This window comes from Zalophus californianus, chromosome 4, assembly GCF_009762305.2.
Source record: "Zalophus californianus isolate mZalCal1 chromosome 4, mZalCal1.pri.v2, whole genome shotgun sequence".
NCBI classification, from domain to species: Eukaryota; Metazoa; Chordata; class Mammalia; order Carnivora; family Otariidae; genus Zalophus; species Zalophus californianus.
Window position 1 is genome coordinate 106,124,852 of NC_045598.1, and position 19,379 is coordinate 106,144,230.

At 41.9% G+C, this 19,379-nt stretch overlaps 1 pseudogene; it reads right to left on the reverse strand.

Annotated features, from left to right (window-relative positions):
- Positions 1-10,759: 10,759 nt before the first annotated feature.
- On the reverse strand, positions 10,760-11,884 carry LOC113914258 (annotated as a pseudogene).
- Between the last annotated feature and the right edge of the window lie 7,495 nt (positions 11,885-19,379).

The window sequence follows — 19,379 nt, forward strand, 5'->3', positions numbered from 1 at the left end:
CCAAGAAATTAAAGAAGAATTAAAAAAATTCATGGAAACCAATGAAAATAAAAACACAACTGTTCAAAATCTTTGGGATACAGCAAAGGCAGTCCTGAGAGGAAAGTATATAGCAATACAAGCCTTTCTCAAGAAACAAGAAAGGTCTCAAATACACAACCTAACCCTACATCTAAAGGAGCTGGAGAAAGAACAGCAAAGAAAGCCTAAACCCAGCAGGAGAAGAGAAATCATAAAGATCAGAGCAGAAATCAATGAACTAGAAACCAAAAGAACAGTAGAACAGATCAACGAAACTAGGAGCTGGTTCTTTGAAAGAATTAACAAGATTGATAAACCCCTGGCCAGACTGATCAAAAAGAAAAGAGAAATGACCCAAATCAACAAAATCATGAATGAAAGAGGAGAGATCACAAGCAACACCAAAGAAATACAAACAATTATAAGAACATATTATGAGCAACTCTATGCCAGCAAATTAGATAACCTGGAAGAAATGGGTGCATTCCTAGAGATGTATCAACTACCAAAATTGAACCAGGAAGAAATAGAAAACCTGAACAGACCTATAACCACTACGGAAATTGAAACAGTCATCAAAAATCTCCCAAGAAACAAAAGCCCAGGGCCAGATGGCTTCCCAGGGGAATTCTATCAGACATTTCAAGAAGAATTAATACCTATTCTCCTGAAACTGTTCCAAAAAATAGAAATGGAAGGGAAACTTCCAAACTCATTTTATGAGGCCAGCATTACCTTGATCCCAAAACCAGACAAAGACCCCATCAAAAAAGAGAATTACAGACCAATATCCTTGATGAACATGGATGCAAAAATTCTCACCAAAATACTAGCCAATAGGATCCAACAGTACATTAAAAGGATTATTCACCACGACCAAGTGGGATTTATTCCTGGGCTGCAAGGCTGGTTCAACATCCGCAAATCAATCAACGTGATACAATACATTAACAAAAGAAAGAACAAGAATCATATGATCCTCTCAATAGATGCAGAAAAAGCATTTGACAAAGTACAACATCCTTTCTTGATCAAAACTCTTCAGAGTATAGGGATAGAGGGTACATACCTCAATATCATAAAAGCCATCTACGAAAAACCTACAGCGAATATCATTCTCAATGGGGAAAGGCTGAGAGCTTTTCCCCTAAGGTCAGGAACGCGGCAGGGATGTCCACTCTCACCACTGCTATTCAACATAGTATTAGAAGTCCTAGCCACAGCAATCAGACAACAAAAAGAAATCAAAGGCATCCAAATCGGCAAAGAGGAAGTCAAACTCTCACTCTTTGCAGATGATATGATACTGTATGTGGAAAACCCAAAAGACTCCACCCCAAAACTGCTAGAACTCATACAGGAATTCAGTAAAGTAGCAGGATATAAAATCAATGCACAGAAATCAGTGGCATTCCTATACACCAACAACAAGACAGAAGAGAGACAAATCAAGGAGTCTATCCCATTTACAATTGCACCCAAAACCATTAGATACCTAGGAATAAATCTAACCAAAGAGGCAAAGGATCTGTACTCAGAAAACTATAAAATACTCAGGAAAGAAATTGAAGAAGACACAAAGAAATGGAAAAACGTTCCATGCTCATGGATTGGGAGAATCAACATTGTGAAGATGTCAATGCTACCTAGAGCAATCTACACATTCAATGCAATCCCCATCAAAATACCATCCACTTTTTTCAAAGAAATGGAACAAATAATCCTAAAATTTGTATGGAACCAGAAGAGACCCAGAATAGCCAGAGGAATACTGAAAAAGAAAAGCAAAGCTGGTGGCATCACAATTCCGGACTTCCAGCTCTATTACAAAGCTGTCATCATCAAGACAGTATGGTACTGGCACAAAAACAGACACATAGATCAATGGAACAGAATTGAGAGCCCAGAAATGGACCCTCAACTCTATGGTCAACTTATTTTTGACAAAGCAGGAAAGAATGTCCAATGGCAAAAAGACAGTCTCTTCAACAAATGGTGTTGGGAAAATTGGACAGCCACATGCAGAAGAATGAAACTGGACCATTTCCTTACACCACACACAAAAATAGACTCCAAATGGTTGAAAGACTTAAACGTGAGACAGGAGTCCATCCAAATCCTAAAGGAGAACACAGGTAGCAACCTTTTCGACCTTAGCCGCAGCAACTTCTTCCTAGAAACATCGCCAAAGGCACGGGAAGCCAGGGCAAAAATGAACTATTGGGATTTCATCAAGATAAAAAGCTTCTGCACAGCAAAAGAAACAGTCCACAAAACCAAAAGACAACCGACAGAATGGGAGAAAATATTTGCAAATGACGTATCAGATAAAGGGCTAGTATCCAAAATCTATAAAGAACTTATCAAACTCAACACTCAAAGAACAAATAATCCAATCAAGAAATGGGCAGAAGACATGAACAGACATTTCTCCAAAGAAGACATCCAAATGGCCAACAGGCACATGAAAAAGTGCTCAACATCGCTTGGCATCAGGGAAATCCAAATCAAAACCTCAATGAGATACCACCTCACACCCGTCAGAATGGCTAAAATTAACAAGTCAGGGAACGACAGATGTTGGCGGGGATGTGGAGAAAGGGGAACCCTCCTACACTGTTGGTGGGAATGCAAGCTGGTGCAACCCCTCTGGAAAACAGTATGGAGGTTCCTCAAACAGTTGAAATTAGAGCTACCGTTCGATCCAGCAATTGCACTACTGGGTATTTACCACAAAGATACAAATGTAGGGACCCGAAGGGGTACATGTACCCCAATGTTTATAGCAGCAATGTCCACCATAGCCAAACTGTGGAAAGAGCCAAGATGCCCATCGACAGATGAATGGATAAAGAAGATGTGGTGTATATACACAATGGAATATTATGCAGCCATCAAAAGGAATGAGATCTTGCCATTTGCAACGACGTGGATGGAACTGGAGGGTGTTATGCTGAGTGAAATAAGTCAATCAGAGAAAGACATGTATCACATGACCTCACTGATATGAGGAATTCTTAATCTCAGGAAAGAAACTGAGTGTTACTGGAGTGGTTGGGGGTGGGAGGGATGGGGTAGCTGGATGATAGATATTGGGGAGGGTATGTGCTACGGTGAGCGCTGTGAATTGAGCAAGACTGTTGAATCACAGATCTGTACTTCTGAAACAAATAATGCAACATATTTTAAGAAAAAAGAAAAAGAAGAAGATAACAGGAGAGGAAGAAAAGGGGAGTATGTCAGAGGGGGAGACGAACCATGAGAGATGATGGACTCTGAAAAACAAACTGAGGGTTCTAGAGGGGAGGGGGGTAGGGGGATGGGTTAGCCTGGTGATGGGTATTGAGGAGGGCACGTTCTGCATGGAGCACTGGGTGTTATGAACAAACAATGAATCATGGAACACTGCACGAAAAACTAATGATGTAATATATGGTGATTAACATAACAATAAAAAATTAAAAAAAAAAAAAAAAAAAAAAAAAAAAAAAGAGGTTTGAGTGCCCAGCACCATAAAGCTAGTTAGTATGGTGGAGCCAGAAGTTCAACCCTGATTGGTTTGCCGCCAGAGTTCATTGTCTTCACCATTACTTTAAACAAATTTCCTATGAACTTACTTATTTTCTATTTTTCATCTTCATCTCAGCTTTCAATCTGAGAGTGATGAATTTCAAAAAAAAAAAAGTAGAAGGAAACCAAGGAAAATCAATGCTAATTGATTACTAATTTTTATAAGGTTTATAATTTGAATATGCAAGCTCTTCAAATAAGCCTCGAGAGTTATGATTCATTAAAGTTAAAATCGTAGGGTTATTGGATATTATATAACATTTAATTTTTTTTCTATTATCAGCCATTCCTAAAAAATGTTAGAGTCCCAGAAGCCAAAAGTTGTGGAATTCTACCTAATATAGATTAAAACTAGATGTCTAAGATTTATAGAGAAAGAAAAAGCCAAGAATGCCTAATCAACCAGCTCAGCCAGCTGGGGAGGTAGAATTTCTTGGAGCATCTGGAAGGGATTTCAAAATTCATCCTCAGTGGAGTCAGGCTCATCTGAGACCCCAGGGCTCTTCTCATACTTGTGGTCGCCAGATTTCCAAACATGGTAGTGTTTGTCCTGCCGGTCATCAACACAATCTTTGTATCTTTCTCCCTTGTCTTGGTACAAACATTCTTCTTCTGGATCCCCAGTTGGGGCGCAGCCATAGCTTCTTCCCTTCCTTTGATCCTTAAACATCCCCAAACCTGTATAAGTGAGCTGATTTCTTGTATTTCCCGTTTCAGATGGGTCATGTAGGCAATAGCATAACCAGTTACCTTTCTGTTTGGGAAAAAAGTATACCTCACAAGTGAATGGCCCAATTTTTCTGGTAGGTGCTGATTCCTGAGGATCTAGATCTTCAAGCTCAGCTTTTTCCTGTCTAGGAAAAGGCTTTTGATCTTGTTCTTTCCCAAGCTGCTTTTTTGTTTCATAATCAGGTTCCCTCAGAGATGTGCTTCTTCTAAGGTTTCTCTCATTGTTGCCTGCGAGATGACTCTCATCCTTTCTTGAAGGGGGCCTTTGTTCTCTAACCTCTAGTCTCTTGTCAGTCCTGGGTTCTGGGCTCAGGTCTCTTACTTGATGTTCCCCATCATCACTGGGTTCTGAGCTCAGGCCTGTTTCTTGGTGTCTTCCATCATTCCTGGGTTGTGGGCTCACATCCCTTTCTTGGTGTCTTTCGTCATCTCTTAGTACTGGGATATGGTCTCTACGTTGGAATGGTTCATATTTTGGAGCTGGTCTCTGCTCCCTTATTTCGTGTCCCCCATATTACTGGGCTCTGGGCTCAGGCCTCTTACTTGGCTTCTCTCATCATCCCTTAGTATAGGGATCTGGTCTCTGTGTTGAAATCTTTCATATTATTTTGGAGTCAGTCTCTGCTCTCTAGCTTGACTTCTTCCGTTCCTGAGTTCTGGTCTCATGTCTCATTCTTGGTGTCTCCTAACATCCCTTGGTGCTGGGATTAGGTCTCTCACTATGTATCTCTCATTTTCTGTTTAAGTTGGTCTCTGCTCCTTAATGTGCTGTCTCCCTTCATTCCTGGGTTTTGGGTTCTTCTCCCTAGCCTGGTGTTCCCTATCATTCCTGAGATAAGGGCTCAGATCTTTCACTTGACTTCTCTCACTACCTCTTGGTGAAGGGATCTGGTGTCTATGTTGGATAGTTTCATATTGTCTTGGAGCTGGTCTCTGCTCTGTAATATGGTATTTCCCATTATCCCTTGGTGCTGGGGTTTGGTCTCTCACTTGGTGTCTCTCATATTCTGTTAGAGTTGGTCTCTGCTCCCTAATGGGGTATCCCCCATCATTCCTGGGCTCAGGGCTCATGTCTCTCATTTGGCTTTTCTCATCATCCCTTAGTGCAGGGATCTGGTCTCTATACTGGAATCTTTCATATTGTCTTGAAACTGGTATATGCTCTGTAATGTGATATCTTCTATTATTTCTGGGTTCAGTGTTCTGTTCCCTAACTTGGTTTCTCTCACCATCCCTTGGTATGGAAATCTGGTCTCTATGTTACGATCTTTCATATTGTGTTGGAAATGGTCTCTGCTCCCTAACTTGGTATCCCCTATTACTCTTGGGTTCAGGGCTCAGGTCTCTCACTTGGCTTCTCTCCTCATCCCTTAGTCCTGGGAACTGGTCTCTATGTTGAAATCTTTCATATTGTCTTGGAGCTGGTCTCTGCTCCCTAATTTGGCTTCTCCCATCATATCTGAGTGTTGGTTTTACGTCTCTCTCCTGGTGTCTCCCACCATTCCTTGGTGCTGGGGTTTGGTCTCTCACTTGGTCTCTCTCATCTTCTGTTGGAGCTGGTCTCTGCTCCCTAATTTGGTATCCCTCATCATTTCTGGGTTCAGGGCTCAGGCCTCTCACTTGGCTTCTCTTATCATTTCTTGATGCAGGGATCTCGTCTTTATGTTGGAGTCTTTCATACTGTCTTGGAACTGGTCTCTGCTCCCTAGCTTAGCTTTTCCCATCATTCCTGAGTGTTGGTTTCACATCTCTCTCCTGGTATCTCCCATCATCCCTTTATGCTGTTTGGTCTCTCACTTGGTGGCCCTCATCTTCTGTTGGAGCTAATCTCTGTTCCCTAACTTGGTGTCTCCCATCATTTCTGGGTTTTGGGCTCAGGTCTCTTACTTGATGTCTCCTATCATCACTTAGTGCTATAGTTTGGTCACTATGGTGGATTCTTTCATATTTTCTTAAAGCTGTCCTCTGATCCCTAACAGTTTCTCCCATCATTCATGTTTTGTGGACCTAGGTCTCTTACCTGTTTGCCGTCATTTCTAAGTTCTGAGCTCTGCTTCTTAATTTGGTGTCTCTCATCATTCCTAGGCTCTGGGCTCAGGTCTCTCACTTGGTGTTTCTCATCATTCTTTGTTACTGAGGTATGAATCCTCACCTTGTATTTTCCATTTTCCTGTGGTATTGCAGTTTGATTACTAGCTCCCAGTCTCTCATCCTCTCTTGGAGATGGTCTCTGCTCTCTAGTTTTCTGTCTTCCACTATTTTGAATATCTGAGCTCAGCCCTCTCACTGGATGTCTCTCTTCATCCATTGGTGCTGAGGTCTGAGCACTTGTTTGTTGTCTCTCATCATCTTTCACTTCTGGTCTTTGTTCTCTAGTTTGTTGTGCTTTACCACCTCCGGGTAGTGGACTTAGTCCTCTCACTGGGTGTCTTCTCTCATCATTTCTTTGTACTTCAGTTTGATCATTAACTTCCTGTATCTTGTTCTTTCTTGGTGAAGGTCTCTGTCCTCCAGTCTGAATCCCACTGTTACTTAATTCTGGGCTCTGGTTTTTTAATTGGTGACACTCAGCAGCTTTTGGTGTTGGAGTCTGCTCCCTACCTTGTTGCCTTGTAATACACTGGAATTCTGGGCTGTGGTCTCTCACTTGATACCTTCCAACATCCTTTAGTTTTGGAATCTGGTCTCCCAATTTGCTATTCTCATCAACTTGTGATTCTAGTGTCTGCCTACCACTTTGTTGCCTTGATTGATCCTGTGGTTCTGGTCTGTGAGTCTTGCACCTGATATCTCCCACCATTGCTTGGAGCTGGAAGCTGGTTTCTCACTTGTTGGCTTGCAACATTCTGAGATACTAGAATATTGACTTCTTCCATGTGAAGCCTCCCAATGTTCTCTGGTGTTGGGCTCCGGATACTTAGCTGGTGACATTCCTCAACTCTTGATTCTAGGATCTGCTCCTTACCAGACTGTCTTGAATAATCTTGGTATGCCAACCTCTGGTGTCTCACTTGAAGACTCCTGTAATCATTTTGTCTTGGGACCTGGTCTCTCTCATGGCATCTCTGAGAGTCTTGGGTTTCTAGGCTTGGGTCTATTAATTGTTGTTGCCCATCATCATTTGCTGTTGAGATTTGGTTTCTCACTTGGTGTTTCTGACCCTCTTGGGAATCTTGCCTCTGACCTCTCATTTGATCACTCTCAGTATCTCCTGGTATTGGGTTCTGGTCTCTTGTGTGGTACCTGTGAACAACTTGGGTTTCTGGGTTCCAGTCTCTCATCTGATGCTCTCCATCTTGCCTTGGTATTGGCATCTGGTCTCTCACTTGGTGTCTCCCAACATCCTGGTATCTTAAGCTCTGGTTTCTTTCTTGGTATCTCCTATCATCCCTTGGTGTTTGGGTTTGGTCTCTCACTTGGTGTTTTCTTATATCTTGTGGTTCAGGGCTCAGGTTTCCCCCATGCTGTGATTCTAGGCTTTGGTCTCTCACTCCATGACTCTCATCATCACTGGGTGTTGGGATCTGGTGTCACACTTCATCTGTCTGACTATCTTGGGACTCTTGGAATTCCCTCCTTTGGAATTTTTCTATCTGCAATTGCCTACCTTCTAGCTCCGTTGCTTGTTGTTCTTGACTTTCTGTTCTTCTTTCCCTTTCATTTAACTCAGGATAGAGACTAAGTTTTATGCATGTATAATAAGCCTTTGTCAGTCCAAATATGAGCAAAGTGAATTCACTGAAATCATCTGTTTTGTCACCATCTTGATCCAGCTGTTGGAGGATATTTTCTGTTGTTTCAGACTTATTTGTTTTCTATGAGAAAAAAAAATCAAAAAAGGAAGTAGTGTATTTGTCACTTTTTTTCTTATGTCTTTTTTTGTTACCTAGAATATTTCTTAGGAGACATGTAGCCATTCTCTTTTCTATTTCTTTTTGTTCTTTTTGTTAGGTACCTCATTGAATAATATATTTTTTCCATTGGATAAATGCATAGTTTTATATTTTGAAATCCCAGTGAATGAAATAATTATTCCTAACAAGTATTACTAAGGTAAAACATAATTTTGTGAAATATTTATTAATCACTAACACCCTCTCTCTTCCCCCAGCTCTGATTTCATATTTCAAAAATAAAACATGAGTTACTAAAGTAACTGTTCTCATCTATCCAAGCAAAGGATCAAATCTACATTGTTGTATACTCTTTTTTTCTAAGACAATAGAGGAAGTTCATCTATTTCAAAGGCAAATCCTTCTATTTGGATTTTGTTATTTGGTTATCGAGTCCATGCCGTTTACTTTCTAAATGACACAATACCTTCTGACAATCCCTCTTTCTCTTGATTTTTCGATATTTTAGTCTTCACTGGCCATCATGCTGCAACAGTTGCTTTATTAGGTATCATATTTTAAAATATTTTTGTGCACCATCTTTGCCCGTTTCTTTCTTTCTTTCTCTCTCCCTTTCTTTCTTTCTTTCTTTCTTTCTCTACTACCCATTATCTTTTCTTACCATTTATCTCCAGGCTTCTTGAAAGAGTTATTATTTGCAAATATCTCTACTTCTTTACTCTTCATTCACCCTTTAGGCCATGTCACCCTGGCGTTCATATTTACCACTATTTACCACTACCACTTGGTAGTGACTTCCTTAATGCCAAATATAATGGACGCTTTTCGATTGACATTTCATTTCACCTCTCAGCTTCAATTCACACAACTAAGTAATCCTTCCTTTGCAAATGTTCTCTTCTCTTGGATTCCATGACCATCCCACTCTCCTTGTTTTCCTCCGACATCTCTGGCCCCCTTGTCCATTTTCTATTCTCATTTCTCCTCTTCTACTTGACTTCTAATTATTGGAGTTATTCAGGATTTAATCTTGGAGAGTCTTCCTATTCTATGTTGTTGCCTTATCACCCATTCTTGTAGATTTTCACCATAAATCAGAAGATGATAGTCAGATTTTTATCTTTGGACCAGATCTCTCATCTGAATTCCATACCTATATACTCAACTGCTTTGGTGACATCTTCTCTGTGATATATCACAAATAGGAGAAATTCAACTTCCAGCTTCAGAGTTCAATATCCAATGCAGAATTCTTGACTTTTCCCCCATGTCTGCTTCTCATCCTCCCCATCTCAGTAAATGGCACCACCATCTTTTCCAGTTTTTAAGTCAGAAGCTTGGTAGCTGTCTTTGATTCTTTCCTCATTTACCTTCCAATCCAGTTGACCACAAAGCCTTCAGTTTCTACCTCCAAAATGTAATTAGCAGCTCATTTATTCATTTTCTTTCTCATTGCTTGGATCCCAATCTAACCTACCATCATCTTTGCCTGCACTGTTGTAGTAGCCTTCTCATAGGTCTGTTGGCTTCTTCTTTTGTCCCCTTACAATCTGTTCTCCACTCAGAAGTCAAATGACTTAAAAAAACCTGTAAATTAGGTCTTGTTATTCCTCCACTCAGAATTTTTTAAAATGGCTTTCTGTTATGTTTAGGGGAAAAAAAATTCAATGCCTTAACATGGTCTACAAAGCTCTTCATGATTCAGTCCTGGCCCCATTCACCACCTTCACCTCCTGCCATTCTTCTGTCTAGCCACACTTGCCTTCTTCCAGTTCCTTGAACATATGAAGCTATTACCTGACTCAAGGATTTTTTATACTCTTCTTTCCTGGAACTCTCTTCTAACCATTCTTTGCCCTGCCAACTTCTACACATCCTTCAAGTCTTAACTTATTTTTTTCTTTAAGTCTTAACTTAAATGTCACTTCCTCAAAGAATCTTCTCTGACTCCCCAGTAGAGCATAACATTTATCATTGTTTTTAACCAATAGTTTTACGATTATTTATTGTCTGTAAACTTTTTTTTTTTAAGGGTAAAGTGGGTATTTTATTTATTTGTACTTAAACCTATAAACCAATCAGCCAAACGGGTACTATTATCATGATACATTAAAATACAAAACATCTTTCTACAAATCCTAGAATAATGAACAAATTAACAGTGCTAGTAAAACATCACAAGGGACAGAGGAAATCAATGAAGCACATGATAGCTTAACCCCTCACCGGTAGTAATTGAGGTTATTAACAAGAAAAGCCTTACAATCTCAGAAAATACAAATTATCCTTCATCACACATCTTTGTATCTTAACTTCCTATTCTTGAGGTTAGATTCTAGAGCCTAAAGAGATCCACATTAGGATTGTATCTAGTCACCTATAGTCAGAAACACCTTTTCTCATGTTGTCCAGAGCAGCCACTGCTTCTGAAACCTCTTTGACTCCAATTGTACCCCCTCAGTGGACACAATAAGAATAATGGGAAACAGAATATTGAGGCAGAGATCTATAGGACCCTAAATGACAAAGCCTAGGAGAAGTAATACAGCCACCACCCAAATTGAGATTGAATAATATACTCATCGTCACACATCTTCAGGCTCTATGTTCATAGAGTAATTTGGGAACAAATCCATTATTTGCTGGGTACTAAAATACTTAGCGGATTGTTGTATTACACTATGGCTTTCCCCAGAAGTTGCTAAGATGGACTCCAAATCGCTGATGGAATTTTGCTGGAACTGGACCTGGGGCTGCAGGGATTCCTCTCCACAGTTCTGGAGCTGATTGTTCCAGGCTTGGGGGTACCAGGTCTGACTGGCCCAGGAATGGTTGCCCCAAGACTGGCTGTTCCAGGAGTGGTTGCTCCAATTCGGGTTATTCCAGGTCTGGTTGCTCCATAATGGAAGGTTTCCAGGGCACCTGGGTGGCTCAGTTGGTTGAGCAACTGCCTTCGGCTCAGGTCATGATCCTGGAGTCCCGGGATCGAGTCCCACATCGGGCTCCCAGCTCAGCGGGGAGTCTGCTTCTCCCTCTGACCCTCTTCCCTCTCGTGCTTTCTATCTCTCATTCTCTCTCTCTCAAATAAATAAATAAAATCTTTGAAAAAAAAGATCATCATAATGGAAGGTTTCCAGAACTGTTCCTCAGGTATCCCTTGTGGTAGGAATAGAAGCCTGGGTATTCTGCGGTTGCTGTGCTGTTCTGAGTCACACTCTTGCTCTCCTCTGGCCAATGGTTTTTCTGCCACCTCTTACATTTCATTCTCTGGTTCTAGAACCAGGTCTTCACCTGCTTATAGCTAAGGTTCAGAGTGTTGGAAAGTTCTTGCATTTGCTGGAGACTGAGGTATTTCTGTCTCTGAAATCGATCATTGAGGACACAGGGTTGGGCCTGAGAGGACACGGTCCTGATCTTCTGTTTCTTGCCCTGGGCCGTAATCTTCCTTCCTCACTGTTCTCTCCTCCCCAGAAGTGGGTGGTACTTTTACCCTGGGACTGGTGGAGGAATCAGGGCTGTCCTGAACATGCAGATCCTTGGATGCAGGAAGAGGAGAGATGGTCTCCGCATGGGGTGTCTCAGCAGATCACATTTGCAGGGACGCATAATTTTCTTCAGGCCCATAAATCTCAGGCATTGGAGAAGAGTCTCTAGAACTGGGTGCTTCGGGGGCGAGGCGGGCATTGGGGCAGAGCTGGATCGGCACTCATGTTGGTGAGTTGAGGGTAGACAGGGGGAAAAGAAGAGCGAGATTACAAGAAAGGCCCAGGCTTATGGATCTAGGTGGAAGAGCTGAGGAGAGTAGGAAGACCTCCAGATGTTAGAAGTCTGAGAAAGACAGGATGAAGTGCATCACCACTGCACCAGTAAGAGCCAACCAGCCCAATGGAACCGTCTGTAAACTTTTTGAAGGCAAGAAGCATGTCTATTTTGCTCATTAATCTTCCCCAGAGCCTAGAAATACACTTTGCATATAACTGATGCTAAATAAATATTGGTTGAATGAGTGAGTGGATAAATGTGTGCCAGAATGGTGCCAGGTGCTAGAAATACAAAGGAAAACATGGCAGTCATGGTTGCTGCCTTTACAGACAAGTAAACAGGCAATTACTACACACTGTGTTCCACAGGGTGAAATGGGAGCCAGTGAGACAAGCACCTAAACCCGATCACTTTGGCTGCAGTCAGGTAACAGTAGGTTGTGGCAATAGGGAGAGGCAAGAAATGCGGTGGGGAAAACAATTAGAAGGCTCTTGCAATAATCCAGGTAGAGATGCTAGTGGCCTGAACCAGTGCAGGGACAGCAGTTAAGGAGAGAAGGGGCCAGGTCTGGGAGAGATTTATTTAGAACTCAGAAGAAGCAGGTCTTGGTGACTGAATTAGATGTGATAGAATAGGTCTAGTTGTCAGAGATGGAGTTGTCAAGGCTAGTGTTCAGATTCTTGGATTAGACAAGTGAGTGGGTCTTTGCTGCTGTATTTGTTGAGGAATGGAATGTAGAAGGAGAACAAGATTTGAGGGTGGATTTCTGCAAAGTTTGAGTTTGCGATGCTTATGCAATATCCATGGGATATTTGACATGTCTGAAGCTTAGGAGAGAGACCCTGACTGGTGAGTTGACTGAAAGGCACAGTATCCAGAGAATGGTTGAAGCAGAGAGAGTTAGAAGAATTACCAGGGGGAGCACACAGAGTGAGAATAGAATCCCAGAGAACATCAGCCCTTAAATGACAAAGCATAGAAAGAGGAACTTGAAATAACCCTGAGAAGAAATAGCTGGAGAGGTAGGAGGACAGCAGGAGAGAGTAGTACCACTGGAGCCAAGAAGACAGTCCCAAGTACCAGAGTACATGGGCAAGGAGAGTGACTATTCTTCTTACCTCCAGAGCATTTCCAAACTCTTGCTGGAGAAGTGTCTTAAGTTCCTTCTTGAGCAACCTCTGACAGTGTCCATCACTCTTTGCGTGCTTGTGGAAAACATTGGTGATACTGATGATGCTTCTCAGAAGACAGTGAGGCATCTTGTTTTGCCAGAAGTACACTTAGGATGTGACAAGGAATACTCAACTTGTTTCATAGTCCTGAACTGTTACAATTTCTTCTTTTTTTCATTTCTTGGAAGGCAGACAACAATGTAAAAATCTGACCTATTCATAATGCCAGATGTCTACCTGGCCTGCGTAATTTGTGAAATTTGGCATTTTTACTTCATCTTTCATTTCCAATGATAATGCTTTTACTATAATTCCCAGAAAGAAGAGGACAGAAACTAAACAGGTCCCCTTGGCTTTGTAGCCCTGAATGCATCATGTAGAAGTCATCTGGAATGAAGATAGCATGGCCTTTCCTTCCACATCTGAAGTGTCTTCTGTGGACGTGCTGATGGGAGGGTTCCAGACTGTACTAGACTACCTGGCCCAAGAAGTAAAGAGCAGGCCTAGACAATCTCCATCAGATTATCTTTTTCTTTGAATTTACCCCTGTTATGCTACATGTCACATTGTATATGAATTGCTTGTTTCTTATCTTACTCCTTTAAAGATTGTTCTTTAAAGGCCAGGACCATGTCTTATTTCTATTTTTTATATTTTTCCTAGTGCCTAGAATATAGTAGAAGTTCAAAAAATGTTTGATGGATGGATGCATGAACAAATGAATGATTCCTAATTTGAGTGGTATGTTGGATTAGGTCTGTGGTTCCCAAGCCTTGCTGTACTTTAGAATCACCAGGGGATCTTTAGAGAAATAGACTCCAGGTCCCACCTCCAGAGATATGGTTTACTAGGTCTGTGGTGGACCCTGGACTCTGCATTTAAAAAGCTCCTGGCTGATTCTGATGCAGCTTTGAGAACCATTGGCCACCTGATCTCTGAAGTCCTTTGCCGCTACAGGATGCTCTGATGTCAAAAGTAATAAATTAATTGATTCAACAGTTAACTATTTCTTTTGTGCCATTGCAGTGGTGTATTCTGGGAATGTGAATGAATAAGAAACTGTTCCTTTCCTCAGGGAACTCAAAGCCTGGAGGAGGAGATACAAAGTTACACAGTACAGTCCAATAATGGACACCCAGTGGTTGGAGACTAAGACAGGAACATTTCTTCAGATGTTTCCTTTCTTGAAGACAATAGAGGATTCTGAAAATATTAGCTTTTGGGTGAAGTCCACTAGGATTTTACTTCTCTCATTTGAATAAGAACATGTCATGGTTGGGAAAGTCATAGAATTCTCCAGAAAGGCAAAATTACACAATCTGCACAATCTTAATTGTCTATGTAAGAGTGCTAAGAAAGAGAAACAGGTATAAAAAGACAAATAGAATTTTTTCTTGAAGGACTCACCTAGGTTGCCAAGAGAAATGGAGGACTTAGGCTGAGAGCTTGTGAAATACTGGTTTGGGGATCCTGGTGCTTATATAGGTGTTTTAATTGCACCCTTTAGCCAGACATCTTTTGCAGACAATGCCCTGGTGTCTAATGGACTGATTCATTGCCAACCAAACCCCATTCCACCTGTTTCTTCTCCAGCGGGCCTTTAATCTCCGTGTTTCCTTGAATGCCGTTCCTATTGCCTTCTCTCTCTGTCCACAGCTTGACCCCTGAGGGACAGGTGTACCTTACATCCACTGTAAGGCCATAGCACCACCAGAGTGTGCTGACAGAGTGCTGAAGTACGCTCAAGAAAAACCTGGTGAACCAAGAGTGGCCTTACCTCCTGGAAGTAAAATACGTTGATTCTTGATCTGAGCCATTTTAATCCTGAGTAAGGTCTTTCTCACCATTCATAAACAGCACATCTGCATGTTGGACTAATAATCCAGTTACATTACATGCTTGCTTTCATGTGATGGTGCACACAAACGTGCGTCTGTCTTAACTGCCATCTGGCCTGTTCCCCATGCTGGTGACTCTCCCCCTCATGATCCTGCTCCCTCTGTCCATGTGCTGTGCAAGCATAAGATGCTAGCACTGCAGTAGAGATAATGCTTTTCTAGCAGCAAAATCATGGACCCAGGAGAGGATCTGTGGGCTGCAGAGTTGGTGGTCTGTTGAAATTTCACTGCTTTTTGTAGAATTTCGCCAGCCGGGGACTCTTTCTATTTGGTTCTATTCACTTTCACTACTGTGAGCCTAGAAGGAAGCGTTTTTTGTTTTTGTTTTTCTAAAGATTTTATGTATTTATTTGAGACAGAGAGAGTGAACATGAGCTGGGTGGGAGGCAGAGGGCGAAGTGGGCTCCCTGCGGGGCTCGATCTGGGATCCTGGGATTATGACCTGAGCCAAAGGCAGACACTTAACCAACTGAGCAACCCAGGCACCCCAGAAGTGGGTTTTTTTTCATTATTAAAGACCATTTTCTTTCTTTCCTTCTTTTCTTCATTCCTTTTTTTTTTTTTAAGAGAGAGAAAGGGGAGGGGCAGAGGGAGAGAGAGAATCTCAAGCAGGCTCCACCCTCAGAGCAGAACCCCACGTGGGGCTCAATCTCACGACCCTGAGATCATGACATAAAGACCATTTGCCAATTTCACCAGCTCATATATTGTTCCTTAGTTTCAAAGGAATTATGTATAGGTGGCTGCGCTCTCACAGAAACTTTTATGACAATAAAAATAATTTCTACTTGTCTTTATTGCAGAAATTTGTGGTCTTCTCTTAGAGATAGCTAGGCCAATAAACTTGTTAATGGCAAAAGGTAAACCGTATCAGAGAAACCTGTAATAGCCTTGTGGAAATGACAAACTGATAAGAACTATAAAATCAATTAAAGTGAATACAGGTGAATTTATTTTCTGGGGAACATGATGGTCCTTTTCTGCTAGTTACACTGACTTTGAGAATAGCTCCATGTGCACCTTCATCTCTGTGTCAGAGAAAGAAACATCGAGTCTGCCTTCGGCTCAGGTCATGATCCCAGGGTCCTGGGATCGAGCCTTGTATCCAGCTCCCTGCTCTGTGGGGGCCTGCTTTTCCCTCTCCCACTTCCCTTGCTTGTGTTCCCTCTCTCACTGTGTCTCTGTCAAATAAATAAATAAAATCTTTAAAAAAAAAAGGAAAGAAACACTGAGGCCACAAGAGGTGGTTGTTTTCCTAAAGAAACAGTGAATCACAGACCTCGGTCCCAAATCTTTTTACCTCTAATTTGGTTGGTTTGTTTTTAAGTCTCTTATGTGATTTCTAAGATTGTGTGTGATAAAGACACCTGGAGTTTTTTCCCCAAAGTCTGTAACAAAAACAAGAAATGTCAATTCTACCCAGTTTCTCCCCTGAACATCTCCATGGCTGTGGGCAATTGATTTTAGGGAATGTCCTAAGTATATTATTTATTAAAAGAAAACAAAAACAGCTTTTGAAAAGAGGTATTCTAGGTATGTGACTCAATAATATCCCACTGTTTTTGAGTTTGTGTAGGAAACTGTTGGGCCCATATTCAGAGGGTCCCCAGACACTGGCTGAACTATTTTCCCCACTACTGGAGGAGGAAGAGGGAGGCCTGACCCCCTGTGACCCAGGAGAAGCCAGAGCCCTGTGTGCCTAGGGGGCAGGGGCCTGATGAATGGGCTCCCTGCAGCCAGAAGTGCCATTGTTGGGGTGATCATTAACAGTAATACAAATAATTATAATTCTTGCTTTGAAAAACTTTTCTTTCAAGAGGAATTGTCTTTGTGTAAATGTCTTCCCACCCTCTTGGTAAACCAGTCTTTGGCAGCCAGACCAGCTGCCGCAGGGTTTTGTGTGTGATCAAGGGCTGCTTGACCTCTTCTGAGTTTGGTCTATCTAGTCCCTGGGGTTGCTCTCTCATTTTCCGATGATCTCTTTTCTGTCTTCCTTTTGTCTTCCCCTCCGTTCAACATTTCAGTCTGTTTCTTGTTGTCCTTTTTTTTCTGTGCCTTTTCTTGCCTTTTGTGTCTTCCAACCCGGCCCCTGCATTGCTACCCCATTTGTTCCAGAATATCTGAAAATCTTCGTTTTGGTCTTCTCTTTTATCCTCTTGGTCAAAAATTTATTTTTCCCCATCAGGGAAGATAAAAGCAGAGCACCCTGAAAACTGATATGTCATGTTACTGCAGTCAGAAGGGAAAGTGACATTTACTGAGCATCCACTCTGTTGTCCCAGGAGATGGAGAGCCTGCCACAGTCACACAGCAAGGAGGCTGGGCTTCACCCCTGGTCTGTTTTGTGCCAGGGCTGGTGCTTTTCCCACTGTACCACCCAAGCTGCCTTCATGAAGAGGGCAGTTTCTGACCCAGAGTCCATGGCCAACTGGTGTTAGAATAACTTCTGCTGTGACAGCCTGCTGGTGGTGTGGCCTTGGCCCCTCAGCATCGAGGGAGGAACTCCTAGGTGTGTCCACAGTCATGGTTCAGATGACAGGAGCCTACCAGGTCATTTCAAGGTGTTGAGTCCTCTGTGGGAGAAGGTTAGTGATTGGAGAAGTCACTGCTGGGAGTGGCTAACCCAGTGCCCATTCCAACTCTCCTGCTGGGCAACCTCAGACAACTTATGAAATCTCTCTGAGCCACAGCAGCCAGATCAGGTGCTCATCATGTCTCGGGTGCATCACTAGGATATTGTGCGGCTCAAGGAAATGCTGTATTATGGTGTGTTTTAAACTCATCTGGGGAAAAGCTCTTTACAAATCCCAGTTATTATCCTTATTATGGGGCTCAGCGTGATTAAAAGTGAAGCATTTGTTCCATCTGAAAAAGGTGCCTTTAAATACACTTGGGCCAGTAATTACAGAAATTTAAGACTTCCCCCATCCATGTTCACAATGAGGAAGGGGTGTAGCTGAATGAATGGGGGCATGAGGTGGACTCCAAGGTCCCTGACATGTTCTTGCATAGCCCAGCCAAGCTTTTCTTGACCAGAAAATGGAAAAGAAACAGAAAACTCTAGTCCTTTGCATCTTCTTGGAAGAAGATAATAAACTCAGTGACCAAAGAATCGTGACATTTAACTTCTTTTATGTATCAAGACTTATTTCTGAAACTATACTTGTTAAGGATTTTAAATAAGACCCAGACTGGTAGGGGGTATGGTTTTCTTTCTTGTAATTCAAACATATTGCTGTAATTATGGATCTCAAAGTCATTTTTATTTACACACAAATTATGTATAAATTCCTGATTCTTTTTTAAAAAAGATTTTATTTAATTCTTTGAGAGAGGGAGAGCACGAGCAGGGGGGAGGGGCAGAGGGAGAGGGAGAAGCAGACTCCCCGCTGAGCAGGGAGCCCCACATGGGGCTCTATCCCAGGACCCTGGGATCATGACCTGAGCCAAAGGCAGATGCTTAACCGACTAAGCCACGCAGGCACCCCTAAATTCTTGATTCTTGAAAAACTAAAACATTACAGATAAAAATCTAAGACTTCTTTGATGAGTACTGACTCCTGGTCCCTTTTATCTCTTCTCAGAAGAGGTCACAACCATTATCAAGTTGGTGTTTTGCTTTCATATCTTTTCTTTGCCTTTTCATTTTTATAGACAGAGAAAACCAAGAGGATGTGTGTGTACAGGTCTCCACATATTTCCCCCATGTTTTAGTTTTGTCTCCTTCTGCTTGGTCTGACTCCACCCCTCTCCACCCCATTCCCAAGCCTGGCAGAGAGGTTTGTATATTGGTGGGGAATGGTGAGGAATAGTCATCTAAAACCTTGGTGTTTGAGAGAAACAACTGTACAACATTTTATTCCAGTAGAGTTAGTAACATGGCTAGGAAGTGTTCCGGATTCTGTGTTTCAAAACCACCCCACCTCACCCAGGAGAAATCACAACATTCTCTTATGGCTTTTTGACAATACCTTTAACTTTCAGCTTGACACAAAGGGATTAACGTTTATTCATACACTCTTCAAAGAATTGAAACATTGCTGATGAAAGAGTCTTTCTGTTGTCTCTTCATCCGCCTCATGACTCTTGGATGTTGTCATTATGTTCTGTTTTCCCAGAAGCAGACATGAAGGAAGACTCTTTTCCTTCATTTTCATGGAGACCCCTTCAGGGGTAGTTGTATCTAGTCAGCCAACCTCAGCACTGGCTCTGAAACCCTCCTAGTTTCTCATTCAGTGGTTTATAAAGGGCAGGAAAACATGTTTGTGATGTTTTCTGGAGGTTCCTGGAACAGCTTTAAAATTCTTTTGACTCTAATTGCTCCTTCAGGCAACATATGTGCCCCCAGACACCTATGGAAAGATTCTATCTTT